The sequence below is a fragment of the Chinchilla lanigera genome, unplaced genomic scaffold (assembly GCF_000276665.1).
Source record: "Chinchilla lanigera isolate Chin_1 unplaced genomic scaffold, ChiLan1.0 scaffold00069, whole genome shotgun sequence".
In the NCBI taxonomy this organism is placed as follows: Eukaryota; Metazoa; Chordata; class Mammalia; order Rodentia; family Chinchillidae; genus Chinchilla; species Chinchilla lanigera.
In genome coordinates, this window is record NW_004955470.1 from 1,113,263 (window position 1) to 1,127,850 (window position 14,588).

General features: G+C 47.7%; 1 protein-coding gene across 2 annotated transcripts in view; it reads right to left on the reverse strand.

The window, feature by feature from the left end:
• Window positions 1-11,982, reverse strand: part of Psd4 (pleckstrin and Sec7 domain containing 4) — a 40,927-nt gene extending 28,945 nt beyond the window's left edge. Inside the window, exon 1 of one of the 2 annotated variants that reach the window (XM_013522825.1) lies at window positions 11,871-11,982. The gene's annotated coding sequence lies outside the window, so the exon portion shown is untranslated. Of the gene's footprint in view, window positions 1-11,677; window positions 11,819-11,870 lie in introns of those variants that run through there. The other variant, XM_013522826.1, reaches the window with a different exon arrangement.
• Between the last annotated feature and the right edge of the window lie 2,606 nt (window positions 11,983-14,588).

The following is a 14,588-nucleotide window of genomic DNA, read 5'->3' on the forward strand; positions in this document are numbered from 1 at the left end:
AGCAGTTCAGGGACTATTTATGTATTTAAGATCATCTGTCTGCTGCACAGAGGACAAGGGCTGGGTAAAAGCAAGGAGACTAGCAGGACCTCGATAGGCCAGGGGAGGGAGGGCACTTCCTGTGATGCAGGATTTATACTGGGGACAACTGGGAAGATTTGACACTTCAGCAGATGGGAGGTATAAAGGTGACACAGAAGTCAAAGGAAAATTCCACATTTTTGGCTTAAGCAACTAAATGGGTAGTAACAATCGCATTTGCCAAAGTAGGAAAGAATCGGAGACACTGCTTTAGGGGAGAAAATCAAAGGTCTGATCTTTTAAAAATACTGAGCTATCTATAAGCTACTCAAGTAGGCAGCTGAAAAAAGCCACCTGGAGCTTCTGAGCACTGTGACCATAGAGAGGTGGTCAGAGCCGGGGGTGGTGGAGCCCAGCGGGATGCGAGGGGAGAAGTTCCAAAGGGGGCTCACAAGGGACTGTCAGGAAGGTGAAAGCAACAGGAGGGAGGGTTGTCACCCAAGACAAGAGAGGAGGTTGCTTCAGAAGGAGGAAGTGGTTGGCTTTGCTGAAAGCTACTTGCAGGTGGAGGAAGATAAGAGGAGAGAAAGTGATCAATCATTGAACGTAGCCAGGCAGGGGTTATGGATAAGCAAGGTTGGGAGATGTGGTTCTTGCTTAAACCAGAACTCAGGTAGAGCCTCCCAGTCTCCTGGATCCTCAGCTCAATTCTGTCTTCTATACCATTCATCTCTTTCCCAAGCCACTGAGCAAACCCTGGGCAGAAGCCCCCTTGGTGGGGGAAGGGGCATCTCCAGCACAGGGCGTGTTGTAGCTCCTGCCCTGGAGCCCTGCAACAGTGACCTTTGAAATGGTGTCCACTTGTCTTCCCGCTCCCCAGGGCCCAGAAGACAGCCTCCTCTGTGAACACGGAAGCAGCGTAAAGCCCACAGGGAGGTGCTTCCTGTCTGCCTGTAGAGGAAGCTGCGAAACCCAGGTGATGGTGAGGTGGTTTCTCACGCACAGAGCACAGGAGGGGAGTGGGGCCCACCTTCCAGGTCAGCAGCTCTGGGGATTTCGGCACACAGCCTCCCTCTGGGAGACAGAGGGAAGAGAGGAGGGAGGTGGCAAAGGAAGAGGTATGGGCTCCTGACTCATACCGCCCTTTCCTGAGGACCCATGTGCTGACATTCCCCAGGCCCTCTGCAAGCAGGAGCTCCAAACCCTCAGGGTCCAGGCAGTGGAGGGATATTACTGTCCCCATGCAACAGAACACATGGGGTCAGAGCAGTCATTCAGGCTCACACAGGCAGGAAGTGGTAAAGAGGGTTCTGAACCCAAGAGCACTGACCTCAGCAAATACACTTTGACCCATTATCATCTACATGCTACGGGTAGGAAAACGGAGGCGTAGGGCAGGTTGTCTTTCCAAGCCAGCTGTGCTACCACGGTGTAAGCCTGAAACTATTTCTCCCAACTCAAAATCTGTTACAATTCTGGAGCTGACAGAACTTCTGGGGGGCACCAGCTACCTGGCAGTGTGAAATGGGAAGCCTGAGACCCCTAAATGCATTTCCACGGCCCTCAGTAAAAGTTCTCTTCCTTAAAGAAGCCCAGGACTAAGGCTCATTCTTTAGAAACGACCTTATTCCCTGATAGCCCTCTGATGCCTTTAAGACTGAACCAGGAAGGGCAGACAGAAGCATACCTGCCTCTCCACACATTCCTCTGCCAGGTTAGATGTTTACCATTGTGCCAGCCAGCCTGACGGGCTCCCAGGGATCAGAGAGCTGGAGGTAGGGCCAGGATGGTGAGGGCTTCCTACGACTGAGCCCATGGCAGAGCCAGGGCTCCCCAGTGTCTATGTCTTAGAAGGGAGGGGGGAATCTCCTTGAGGTGGGATAGAAACAAAGGGGAAACAAGCCAAGGGAAACATCACCACCAACCTCCCAACATGTATATGTGTATTGGTGCGATGCTCAGTTTCCTGAAGAAGGGCAGGAAGTGATTACAAAAGTGAACAAGTGTCTCTGGCTGTACACAGGTGCCCAATATCACGGTGGGAAACCATCCCTACCCTGCCTGTGCCAGTCAAATGAAAAACCCCTGTGTCTGGGGACAGAAGCCCAAGGGCAGAGTGCCCGGGATACAGTACCCAGGCCCTTCTCTCCCCAGCATGAATGTTCACCCCAGAATTTCTTCCCTGACTCCATGCTATCCCCCAAAGCTCGGTGTTTTTATTCATCTTAGACTACTGTCCCTGCAGCCACTTGTCCTGAGTCCGTCCAGCTCATGGGCACTCTCCATCTCAGCCCCCTTGGCACCAGAGGTCACCCACACAACATCCGCCAAAGCAGATGCATGTGCATGCCATTACTCACAATAGCAAAAACACTCACACTCACAAAGTCCACACAAGGGAACCAGATAAACAGATGACACTGTAGCTATATAGGTGTATGGTGAATCTATGTAACCTCTAGGGATCTTATTTTTGAAAAGTAAAGAAATAGAAAGATGCTCATAGTATACAATTAAGAAAACTATTTATATATTCAGTGTGATCTCGATTGTTAAAGCCTTGTTTGCACATCTTCATAAGAAAACATCAAAACATTAACTGACAGCTATCTGTGCATAGTAATGGGATAATGATTTTAATTTATTTATGCTTAGTTGGGATCTGGCTAATTTTAAAAAATTAATATATATTATGTTTATCACAAGCAAAAATAATAAAGATGTTAGCCAATTAAACTTTTGGACTAAACAACTGAATTTTTCTGCTGACTTTAGATGCTGGGAGATATATTTACAACCTCTGGCCCTTGTCATACCCGTTGCTAATGGAGGATGGGAAGGGATGAACAGCAAGGGCTTGAGAGCGTCTGCACAGGTGTTTGTTCTGTTATTTTTATTGCTGTTGTTTTTTGTGGTGCTGGGGATGGAACACAGGGCCTGGTGCTTGCTAACCGTACACTCTCCTACTGAGCTACAGCCTCAGCCATGTTTATTTTTCTTGACCATTAACCCGTCTGCATCTCTCAAGAGGCTGGACCTTCACATGTGTCTAAAGGAGCAACTTCTGGGAAGCAAGGCTGCCATAAATTCCTTTTGCAGGGAGTACCTACTCCCAGAAGGAAGAGCAGAAATAAAACCCACCCCAATCCCTTCTCCAGGAGGGTTTTCTGGTCCTGAGGGAGCTGGTAAGACCACTCCTACCTGTACGAACAAACAGGACCACTAACTTTCTCTCTTTGTTCTCCCCAAAGCCCACCTGTCTTTCCTACAAAACCTACTTTTTCTGCACACAGCAGCCTTTTCCTGCCCTTACTAATAGCTTTTGTCAATGTAATTGATAGGTCCTAGTCTCTAAGTCTAAGAGGATAGAAGAAAAAGGGAAAAAGCGCCTGCCCCATGCATACCTCCTCCCCAAACCCCCAAATCTACGGTTGTGTTTTGCTAGCTGCCCACATAATGAACATTTTCATGGTTAAGTATTTATCTGAATATGCATTAGAAAAAAATACAGCTGGGGCAGGAAACCTGGAATTTCATGCTTAGGAACATGATAAAGGAGAAAATACTCTATCTACTTTATGCTGTTTTTTAAGTGTGTGACTTTTAAAAATATATTAAATAAATAATATTAGACATGAAAGACTCTGGTGTCAATCATTTTGGGAGGGTCACCTAAACGAGCAGCTAGGGCTACATTTCCAACACTGACCCCTTTGGAGAAGGAAAGTCTTCCTTACAACGCTCATTAGTCTCGATCAGCCGTTAATCACTGGGTAGGCACCCAGGTTGCATGATTAGCAGGAGAGCAAGGCATGGTGAGCTTTGACAAGGTAAAGGAGGAAGATGCAATTCCTCCTGGGCCACCGAAAAGGTGACCTAGTCCCCTGGTGGTATCCACCCTTCACCCTGAGCATAATAACAAAGTCCAGAGCTTTCCAGAGCCCTCTGTACCAACGGGGCAAATTCATGTTCTATCTGTGCTCATGCCCGGGGACAAATGGACACCCTGGCTTGATAGCTCACAGCAGGAACAGCACCCAGGCCTCCATGAAGCTCAAGCCTAGGCAACTAAGACTGTACCTCCACGATTCCTAAAGCCATTTCCTCCTTCCCGGCCCAGCAGGTCTATACATCCTCCAAGGCCACACCCACTCAGAGCCTCCAGGAAGGTAGGGATCCTCCTTGGGCTTTGCTGTACACAACCCACTCCCCACCTCTGCCCAAACTCCAGAGCAGTGGACTCCACGAGCAGAGGATGAGAGGGTGTTCTCCTGAGCCGGGCAGCCAGGAAAGGCAGAGTTCAAAACTGCACTGGTGCCCCTCGCCAGCTCAGCCTACCTGTCCACTTTTCCCTCTGGCCCTTCTGGTTCTTCCAGGGCGATTTTACTCCCACATGCTCACCTCCCAGTGACCTCCCCAAAGACTCACAAACCTCTCTCCAGCCCAGAGTCCTAACTGCTTACAGGAACCCTCCAGGTAGTGACTGGCTTTGACACAGTCAGGGATCACCATGATAGGACAGAAGACTGGGACAAGAAAGTAAATCCCTGGGCACAGTAAACCATTGCCCTTTGTAGCACAGCATGTTTCAACAGATCTATCATGAGATCCTGATGAAACCACAGAAGCATGATATGAAATGCATGAAATGAGAAATTTTTACCAAGAAAAAGCCTAAACTAGCCCTCTAGCCTCACTGGCTTTTAGTCAACCTAAAACTCACTAATTTTGGAGGCCATGCACCTCTGATGTGTGAAGTATATGGTTACCTCTCAGGGACCTGAAGGCCACTTTTGCTAAAATCACTAATCCTTCACTTGAGCCGACAAACATCTGATGGGTGACTAAATGGGATAAAATCTTGAAATCTCTGTCTTCAATTGTGTCTGTCCCCTTTGCTGTCTTAAGAAATTCTACTCAGCTCTGCACACAGACATGTTGACCATTTAAAAATGTTCAGTTCAAAACTATATTACAGGGTTAGCATGGCCCATGACCTGGGGAAGCTGGTGGGTGTTTTCTTTTTCTTCTATCTCCTCTCTTTTCTGCCCCTATACTTGAGCTTCTTCAAAGCCACAAAAGCCCAAGCACTCGAAGTCCTTCAGCCCTACCATAGGGTCAAACTCATAAGATCATGGTGTTTGCCCAGGATCATGGTGCCAGCTACACAAAAATGCAACAACCTCTAGAATAAGTTGAGCCGTAACCACCCTGGGGTTCAAGTCTATCATAGGAAGAAATATCTTGTGGAACTGTGTCCCTGGCCAATGGATATTTCAACTTTAGCACACCTAAGCAAGTCAGTACACACCTATTCTGAGAGCAGCTTGGTCTCTCTGTCAACCAATACTAACTCCATTCAGTGGAACCAGCAATTCAGCAGAAACCCCCTCCCCCAATAAGCTTTTGGCCATGCAGAGACATGTAAGCTTGCAATGTCTGGCTCAATCTCATTGCTACCATCTCTGGGCAAAGATCCCATCACCCAGGTAGCAGCCTCAGATCTGCCAATTTCGTAAGTGAACAGCCCTGTCACCTGTCTGGGCTCCTCTCTCCTCATGGCTACAGGGTCCAGTTCTGCTGGTCTGCGGCCCTGCTGCCCCGCCCCCACACAGATCCCACCTGCCCACCCAGCCTCAACCTCCTGCTCCCTGATCTGGAAGTCTGCAGGGACTTTTTGCCTCTCAAGAGTTCATATCCTCAGGCCACCCTAATTCTCTGTCCCTGGGTTATCACTCCTCTCCTGGAAAGTCTTTACTGACTGGACACGCTCCTTCCCCAATACCCTTCTCCCCCGACTGCCTCTCCTTTGTTCTTTTAGGGGAAGTCCAACCCTGGCATCTGAGATCTCTCCCATCTCATCCCTTATGACCACCCCCATCCCCCATGGCCCCAGCAGTCTACAGGACCTTCCTTAAATGTTCTAGTACATGTCCCTATGCTGTCCTCTTGGTTCCCTTCCCACCCATCCAGTCCTCTCCATCCTTCAGAGCTCCCCCTCATAATGCCACTTCTCCATACAACCTTATCTAGATCAATCCAGTAAGATTCGACCATCACAATACTCCCATAACTCCAGCTACAGGACAGTATGGCAATCAGAAGTAATAAGCCAAGTATTACCTAGCAGTCAGATAGAGTCTTTAAAAAATAGTGGCATTAAAAAGAAAAAGGACATGATTTATAGAATACTGCAATTTATGTAAGTTTGAAATACATGCATGCATGCATAAATCAACATCACCTATTTTTCTAAAATATATCCAGCTCTAAGGATAAACATCATAAATATATCAGAGTGGTTTCTGCTCATAATATATCCAGCTCTAAGGATAAACTTATCATACATATATCAGAGTGGCTGCTGCTCATGGGGCACAGTGCTGGCAGACACAAGCAGCTGTCACTGGGACTAGAGATGCAGGAGGAAATATTAAGTCCTCTTATAATTCAATCCAGAACAAAAAAGAGAAAAATGCTATTTAAAACATAGACCAAGTGCTACAGCTTCGGTCCAGAACGACCTGTGTGCTGTGTTCATTCCCCAGCCCATGACAGTAACTGGGAGGTGGTTTAAGAGGTTAGGTCTAGCAGAATGTCTGAGTCACTAGGGTCATACATTTAAAGGGAACCCTGCCCCTTCTCTCTCTCTCTCTCGCTCGCTCTCTCTCTCTCTCTCGCTCTCGCTCTCGCTCTTTTCCTTCTACCATGCACTCCCACTTCCCCATAGGCCCAGAACAATGAGGCTAACTGACTGAAACCCCAAAGCTGTGAACCAAAATAAACCCTTGTGCTTTATAAATTATTTTATCTCAAGTATTCTGCCACAGCAACAGAAATCTGACTAACATACAAAGGATACGCACAGTACAGAAAAAGACCAGGAGCTCAAAACATACAGAAGACTCAACACCAATCACAAGAAACACCTATTAGGACTACAGTGTTTTAGTTAAGATGACAGATATATACATATACATACATATATATTTTTTATCCGTCAAATTGGCATAAACTAAAAACCACCAAGTTGGTGGAGTTGTGGGGAAATCTGCACTCTCAGAGTCACACGATGTCTTAGGAATGTAATCTAGCCATACAATCGCAATCTAAAATACCAGAACTTTTAAATCACGTTGATGAGTTTCTCCTGCTAGAACAGTCACAGAAATGAGAGATGAGGTACAAGTAGGGCTTGATGCACTCTTGTCTATGACAGCAAACAAGTGACAATAAGAAGAGCAAGCTACAAACCCACAGTGGACTATCTTGACACACTCGGTACATTCGGCAAGAAATCTACATTGACTTAAAAAGGATATCCTCTATCTACGTGTCTTGTCGAACAATCTCAACAAATGATTGTTTTTCAAGAAAGGAACATACTCGAGTATTATTTCCTACTAACTATGTTAAAAAGAGGAAGGCACACATATACATATGCTTATTTAAAAACAGAATATGCATTCTTAAGAAATTGTCTCTGAGGATGCAGCCAGGCTTAGGGGTCAAAGAAAACTTAGCCCCATAACTTCCATACTGTACTGAACCACACTGCCACCTTGCACTGGAGAAAGCCTATGCTTCCCTCAGCAAGCAGCCCTTGTTATCATTTAAGCCAGCAGTACAAGGCTGATTTGCCCCTAAGTTCCCTAACCTCTGGCCTCCCCAATTCAAGGCATGCAGATCAACAGATTGCCAGGCACCTGGTTTCATCAATCATCTCAAAAATCAAATGATTGATTTCAAAAATGACAAAAGGAGCTTGAACCTGGGTCCAGAAGATGGGATTTCAGCATGCTAGCCCACCAACGTCTCCATCTTGGGGGTCATGGAATAAATCTTTCTTGCTACAAGACTTGTCCTCAGTTCACTGGGCCTTTTGTGACAGGTGAGCTTCGGCTCAGTAACAAGAACTGGAGAGCAGAGGATGGGGAAAGAAGGCGGATTTTTCACTGTGTACCTTAAGGGCTGTTTGAATTAATATTTAAAATGTTTTTGAAATGGCCAAGAATTACCTCTAAAAATTATTTTGAAATAATGCTTAACCTGTGCAAGAGCTACTTAAACACATGTTTTTGAAAGCAGAGAAGTGGGATGTACCCACAGCCCTTGTGGTCCTCTCTCCTCCCCTCCTGTTGGCCTGTGGCCTTCTCCACTGTGGCCAAAACCTATCCCTCAGCAGGCTTCCTGTGCCTGATTTCAACTCTGGGGACAGCTCCTGGTCCTTTGGGCCCCATTCTGAGCATACACCTCCCAGTCTTCCTGTCACCCACATCTTCCATGTAAACATAAGCCAGCCAATGAAACACAGCTGCTGTGATTTGACTGTGTCTCCAAAATGTCATGGGTTGGACATTTAATCCCAAAACCACATTAATGGTATTTGAAAGGTGGAACCTTTGATGGGTATCTGAGTTTTGAGGGCTCTGTTCTCATGAATGGTTAACCCACTCATGGATTAAAGGCACAGCGGGCATCACAGAGGTAGCTGTTACACAGGCAGTTCTCTGGTAAGCTTGTTCTGTCACAAGGCAGCTTGGCCCCTGTCTCAAGACAAGATGGGCCTTACCAGGCACCAGCCTGGACCTCCCAGCTGCCAGAACCTTGAGCTAAACGAACATCTATTCTTTATGAATTACCCAGTCTGCAGTACTTTGTTATAGCAACAGAAAACAGACTAAGACACCAGCTTCCTCCAGATCACCACAGCCCTCCATTGGCTGAACTTCAATGGTGTCCACAATCCGGCTTTGGCTAGAGGGTGAGTGTGGCAGGAATAGGGGTGACACCTAAGGGAAGTGTGAGATAATGTGACAGCTGGAAGGGGGAAATACCCCTGGGCATGAACAAGGCTGGGCTGTATACTGAACAGAATTTAGGAGAACCTGACTAATTGCCGCAGCATACCCTACAACATTCACCCTGTACCCGTGTCCTCATAAAGCCTAGGACTAGCACTTGGAGAAAAAAGCCACATGGCCTCAACTACTTTACCAAGGGACCAGTTCCATGAGCCAACTCTCTACTTCTCTAGAAGCTGGGGCAGCACATGGAACTCCATCTTGAGGGAATCTCTGAGTGGTGTGCTCTGAGATTCTGCATCTGACAGGCTACAGCCTAGCAGTGAAAAGCAGTTGCCAGAAAACAGCACCCCCTGATGACAAATTCTGATTCCTCACTTCCTTGCCATGCAGCCTTGGGCAGTTTTCTTCCTATCTCTGAACCCCTGTCTTCTCACTTGTGAAAAGAGACAGCAATAGCACAGACCTGACAGGCTTGCTGTGAGGATTATTTCTGTTGTTACTGTGTGATCCCAAAGGAAAGCCCAGCATGTAGTACATGCTCAATGAATGCCAGTTATTCTATGATCTCTTGGCTTTTCAAAGACTTCGAATGAGATCATCTTATTAAAGGATGAAAAAATAGATGATCAGAATTTTCCCAGAAAACAAAAAATTTCCCCAGAAAACATCAGTGCATCAGTTTTTCTTCTATTTCCAGGTCCTAGAGTCTTTATTGATCTGAAAACTTTGGGATCTGCCTCCTCCTTGAGACTTCTTTTTATGGGCCCACAGTGTATTGACTGACAGATACAGGGTGTAGGAAAAGCAAATGACATCTCTCCTGCCAGGAGATAGTCATTCATTCTTTTTTCTTTTCTTTCTCTCTCTGTCTCTCTCTCTCTCTCTTCCCCCCCCCCTCTGGTGACCACCTCTGTCCACCACACCTGACCCCAAGTTCACCTGGGAGCTTATAAATCTTCCTACCACTGCAGCTGGGGACGCTCCGAGACACCCACTCCCTCCCAGGGCCCGCCCCCAACCCCAGCGTCTGAGCTGGTCCTCCTCCAGTTTCATGCTCTTGCTGAGCTGATGCCTCAAGGCCTCTGTCCTCACTGTTACCTTTGGCTGGAATCTTCTTCCTGACAGCACACGGCTGAGTTCTGTCCTGATTCACGTCTCTGCTCAAATGTTACCTCCTTCAGGCCTGTGCTGATCACTCTAGAGAACACGGCAGCCCCTGTCACCTTCAGACCTTTCCAGCTATTTTTTCTTCCTAGCATTTATCTGACATGACATTAACAGTGTTGCTTATTGTTCATTTCTCCCCATCAGAAAATAAGGTCCATGTGGAGGACTATCTTGTCAAATAGTGTGCCTTTAAACATACAGACCACCAGTAAGTTTTTTGAATGAATGCAGGAATGAATGAACAAGACAGACAACAGGGTGAGTCTCCTTTGAGACACAGATCTCTGCCTCAGATGTAATCTCCCAATAAGAAATCCTCCCAACAAGAAATACTGCAGGGCTGTTCACCATTCACCACTGCTCACAGATGTCCTATAGGAAGCTTAATATATAACTCCCTGCCTCTGTCCTGGGCCCTCAGATTTTCAGGGCCTGAAAATGGTACTAATTCCTCCACCTCACCTAGGAAGTCCTCTTGCACTAGGGGTGGTGATCCATATTCCCAGTAATTCCTGCACTCTGGGAGGCTGAGGCAGGAGGACAGTATATTTGAGCCCAGCCTGAACAATTTAACTTTGTGAGACCTGGAGATGTAGCTCAGTGTGAAGGCCCTGAGTTCCATCCCAGTACTGCAAAACAAACAAACAACAACAAAAAAAACCACAACCCAACACACACATACAAAAGTCTGTTTGCAATCCTCTCTTGACAAGGGCCAATTTCTCTGATCTGTTTCACCACTTTTGTTGTTGTTTTACAGCATTTATCACTCTTTGAAATGATGTGATTAGTCTTCTCATTTGCTTCTTTTCTCTCCCCTACAACCCATATGTAAATGAGAGCTGTGTATTCTGAGCGCCTACACGCCTGACTGCGACAACTATTTGTTGAAAAACAGAAGGAAGAAATAACTCTTCTTTACACCCTCCACATAGAGGAAATGCAGTGTCAGGAAGAAAAGAATGAATCACCGCACTCCTTGCTGTCTAAACTTGACCTTGGCATGTTTCTCGTGTAGAGGGGCTCAGAGATACCCAATTAAGTGCTAATTACATTCAATCAGCGCTGGGCCAGGGGAGGAGCCCGGCTAATGAGGTTCAAGGGCAGGTGGACCTGCAGATGCAGTGACTTGTGTGAAGCTGGCCTCCTGACCCAGACAACAGGCCACAGACTCAGAGGTCCACCAGCACTGACCAGCACAGCAAAACCGCTGTGTGTCCTGATACCATGCCCACCCCTGGCTCCCTCCTCAGCCTACTCAAAGGAAAGCTAGACTCAATTCTAGGACCAGAAAGGAGTAGGATTTATCAGCTGAGCGGGCACTGTTTACCTTCCCAGCAATGCCTGATGCTTTCTGGCCAGACATGCCGCGCCGAGAATGACCAAGGAAAGGGGGATGCACTCATGAGGGCGGGGGAGAGTTGGGATCTCCAAACCCAGGAAGTTGTGGGGTGCACCTCACCAGCTCCCACCAAGCAGGGCCTGGCCTGGTCATGCGCACCAGCCCGTGGTGTCCCCGGGTTCTGATGCTGACAGCTTCACCAGCTCGCTGCCCTCCAGCGGGGCTTGGAGCATAGACCCACCGCCCTGGCCAGCGGGGGCAGGAGCCAGCGAAGCCACCGCACTTACTCTCCCGGGGGGGGGGGGCGCAGCCAAGCCACCCCGGCTGCCCCAGTCCCTACCATCTGGTTAGGCTGGTTTTTCGGGTTCCCTGCTTGCTCCCGACCCTCCTGCAGCTTCTTCCCTGCTCCAGGCCCGCTGTCCTCAGCGTCCCGGCCCGACAGCGGCTCCACAGGTGCTCACCGACTCCACGAGACCCGTGACAGCACGGTCACAGTCGAGAGGGGTGAGGGGAGACCCGCCGCGTGCCCTTACCCATTTCCCGCCGGCCTCGGGCTCCAGCCTCCCCCCGGCCCGGGCGCCCCATGGCTCGGCGCCCAGGCGGCGGCTGCGGGCGGTGCAGCCCCGGCTCACAGGAGGTCTGGGTTTCCGGGAGGGAGGGGACGCTTGCGCGGGGCGGGGCGGCGCGGGCGCGGAGCGGTCCGACTGGTCCGACAGCGGCGGGGCCGGCGCCTCCTGCAATCCCTGCACCCGCCTGCGCGCTCCCGAGCGGCCGGCGCCCCTGACCCTCGCCGGCTTGTTCTTCCCGCGCATAACCGCGACCATGAGGCCAGAGCCAGAGACGTGCACCCCTTAAATAAGGCAATATTGGAAGGTGCCTACAAATCCATTATTACCATTTAGTGACTAGGCACAAGAAAAAAAAAAATGCATTCCTTGAGTTGAGAACTTCAGTTGTAACTGTTGGCTCTCGGTAGCGGATTCTTGCCAGTTTGTTTGGGGATTGCTGTCGCGCTGGCAAGTACTTTTGACTTGAACGTAGTTTTGCAAAAATATCCTCAGATGTTGGTTGGCATTGGCGAGAAGCTCTTATTTTTCAGTATCCCCCTTGGCAGCACTACCCAGCTCCAAAATTTCTGTAACTATGTAAGACACCGTGTGTGAAAATCTGAGTTAAGTGATTCTGTATTTCCTGTAGACCCAGTTAAAATTTTAGCTCCCCAAAAATAAGTAACTTAAGAAAGTCCGTACTTTAAATGCATAAAATGAGTTCGTGTTCCTCGTGTTTTATGGGGGACAGCCACAACATCTAGTATTTACTGACTGCGGTGTGCTACGCCCTAAGTTTTCCGTCCTGGGAAGTAGGACATTTTTCACCTCAGGAGGAAATTGAGGGACAGAGAGGTTCAGTAACCTGACCAAGCTCGCACAGTGAGACAGAGACAGAGGCCGTGCTCCAAATCACTGGGCCACGCTGCTGCTGCTTTGTCTTTTTAAGATGGGGCCCTGCTGCTAGGCCAGTAATCTTTATTCCTTCACTCTATGAATATTCAGTGCGCACCTGCTGAATGTATGCAGGCACCGGCTAGGCACTGTGGGGCAGGAGGATGAACCGAAGCTGCAGCCCCACAGGCAGACAGCAGTAACGTGATGGATATAAAGATGCTAGAGGCGGAGGCAGCTTCCTGAAAGGGAAAATCCTGGAAAGCCAGACATCACAAAGGGAAGGGCCGGACAGGTGCACACAAACTCCTTTCAAATACTCAGTGGGGAGCCGGGGAGATAGCTCGGTGGCATAAGTGCCTGCCTGGCAAGCACAAGGTGCTGAGTTCGATTCCCGATACCAAAAAAAAAAAAAAAAAAAAAAAAAAAAGTCAAATACTCAATGGACTCCTGAACAAACACGGGGCAGAAATTCAAACAACCCAAACGAAAAGAATAATGAGCGCAGATTTGCGCCCTCAGTTGTAGACTGCTAAGGAACGGCGTTTAAGTCCTGCCACTTTGGAGGGGCTTGGGAAACTCCTTGGCCTTTCCATTGAAACCCCATAACAGTCATACTTAAGGAGCAAAGACTGCATCCCAGAGTGAGCAGAAACACCGTAGAAGTAGGGATGAAACTGAAAGGAATCCATCCAAAATATAAAACCAACATGAGCCTCTAATGATTTAATTTCCTGTTAGAACAGAGCTTGACCCTTTCAGAGGGGAATAATAACAGGATTTAGAGCATCTAAAATGAATTGTTTACATTGCTCACCCTGTGACCTGAAATTATTTGACATTCAAAGAATCAGAAAAATGTGGGTTGTAGGTGACAGGAAGAAGACAACCAACAACTGTCACCTGAAACAGACTCAGAATAATTAAGGGATAAGGAATTAAAGACAGAACTAAGATAAATATGATAAAGATCTACAGGGGAAAGCAGGACATAATGGATCAAGAGATTAAGAATTTCAGCAGGAATATTATAACCATTTTATATAACAAGTACCAAGTGGAATATAAGTAAATCTGCTCCAGTGAGTACTGTCTCTCTATCTTTATTGTGTGGAATGCAGAGGCACCTCCATCTTTGTCCTCCAGAGCAAAGGCTGGGCAGGTTTTCCAGTGACCACTAAATAAAACGAGCGCCTCCTATAGGCAGCTGAATTAGATATAAATGTTACAGGCAGGCAGACAGGGCCAGGCCCCTGAAGCAGCCAGTGCAGAAGATGGGATACCTTGCAGACAGAGAGACCAGCTCTTCTGCTGTGGGCCAGACCTCCAGACAAAAGATTAAACAGATACACCCACATACTTCCCTGGGGATGGACATCAGGGATTTATATTCTAAATACGTGGCAATCACCTTAAAAAAAGCCAAGAAGAGTCACTAATCCAAGCCCCTACAGGAAAGGCCCCTGTTCTGTATTCATGCCCGCTTGCTATGTGACTGGCTTGCTTCCCCATTTCACCCCAATTCAATCAATTTTACCTGAACAACTATACTTGTAATCTTATTGGCTGACCATGGTTTTGTCCCACCTCATGCCCACCTTACGATTTCCCATTATCCCCTACCTTGGACCCGCCTCGCCTCATACTTTTGCTCTATAAAATCCCTGGGAAGGGCACGGTCCTTGGCAACTCACTTGGGCCTCCTTCTGTCTCTCTCTCGGACAGCAGGTTTTTTTCCTTCAATAAATATATTCTTCTCTTAACTTCCGTTGTTCCTAAAATTCATTCTTCAATTTTAGAGAACACGAA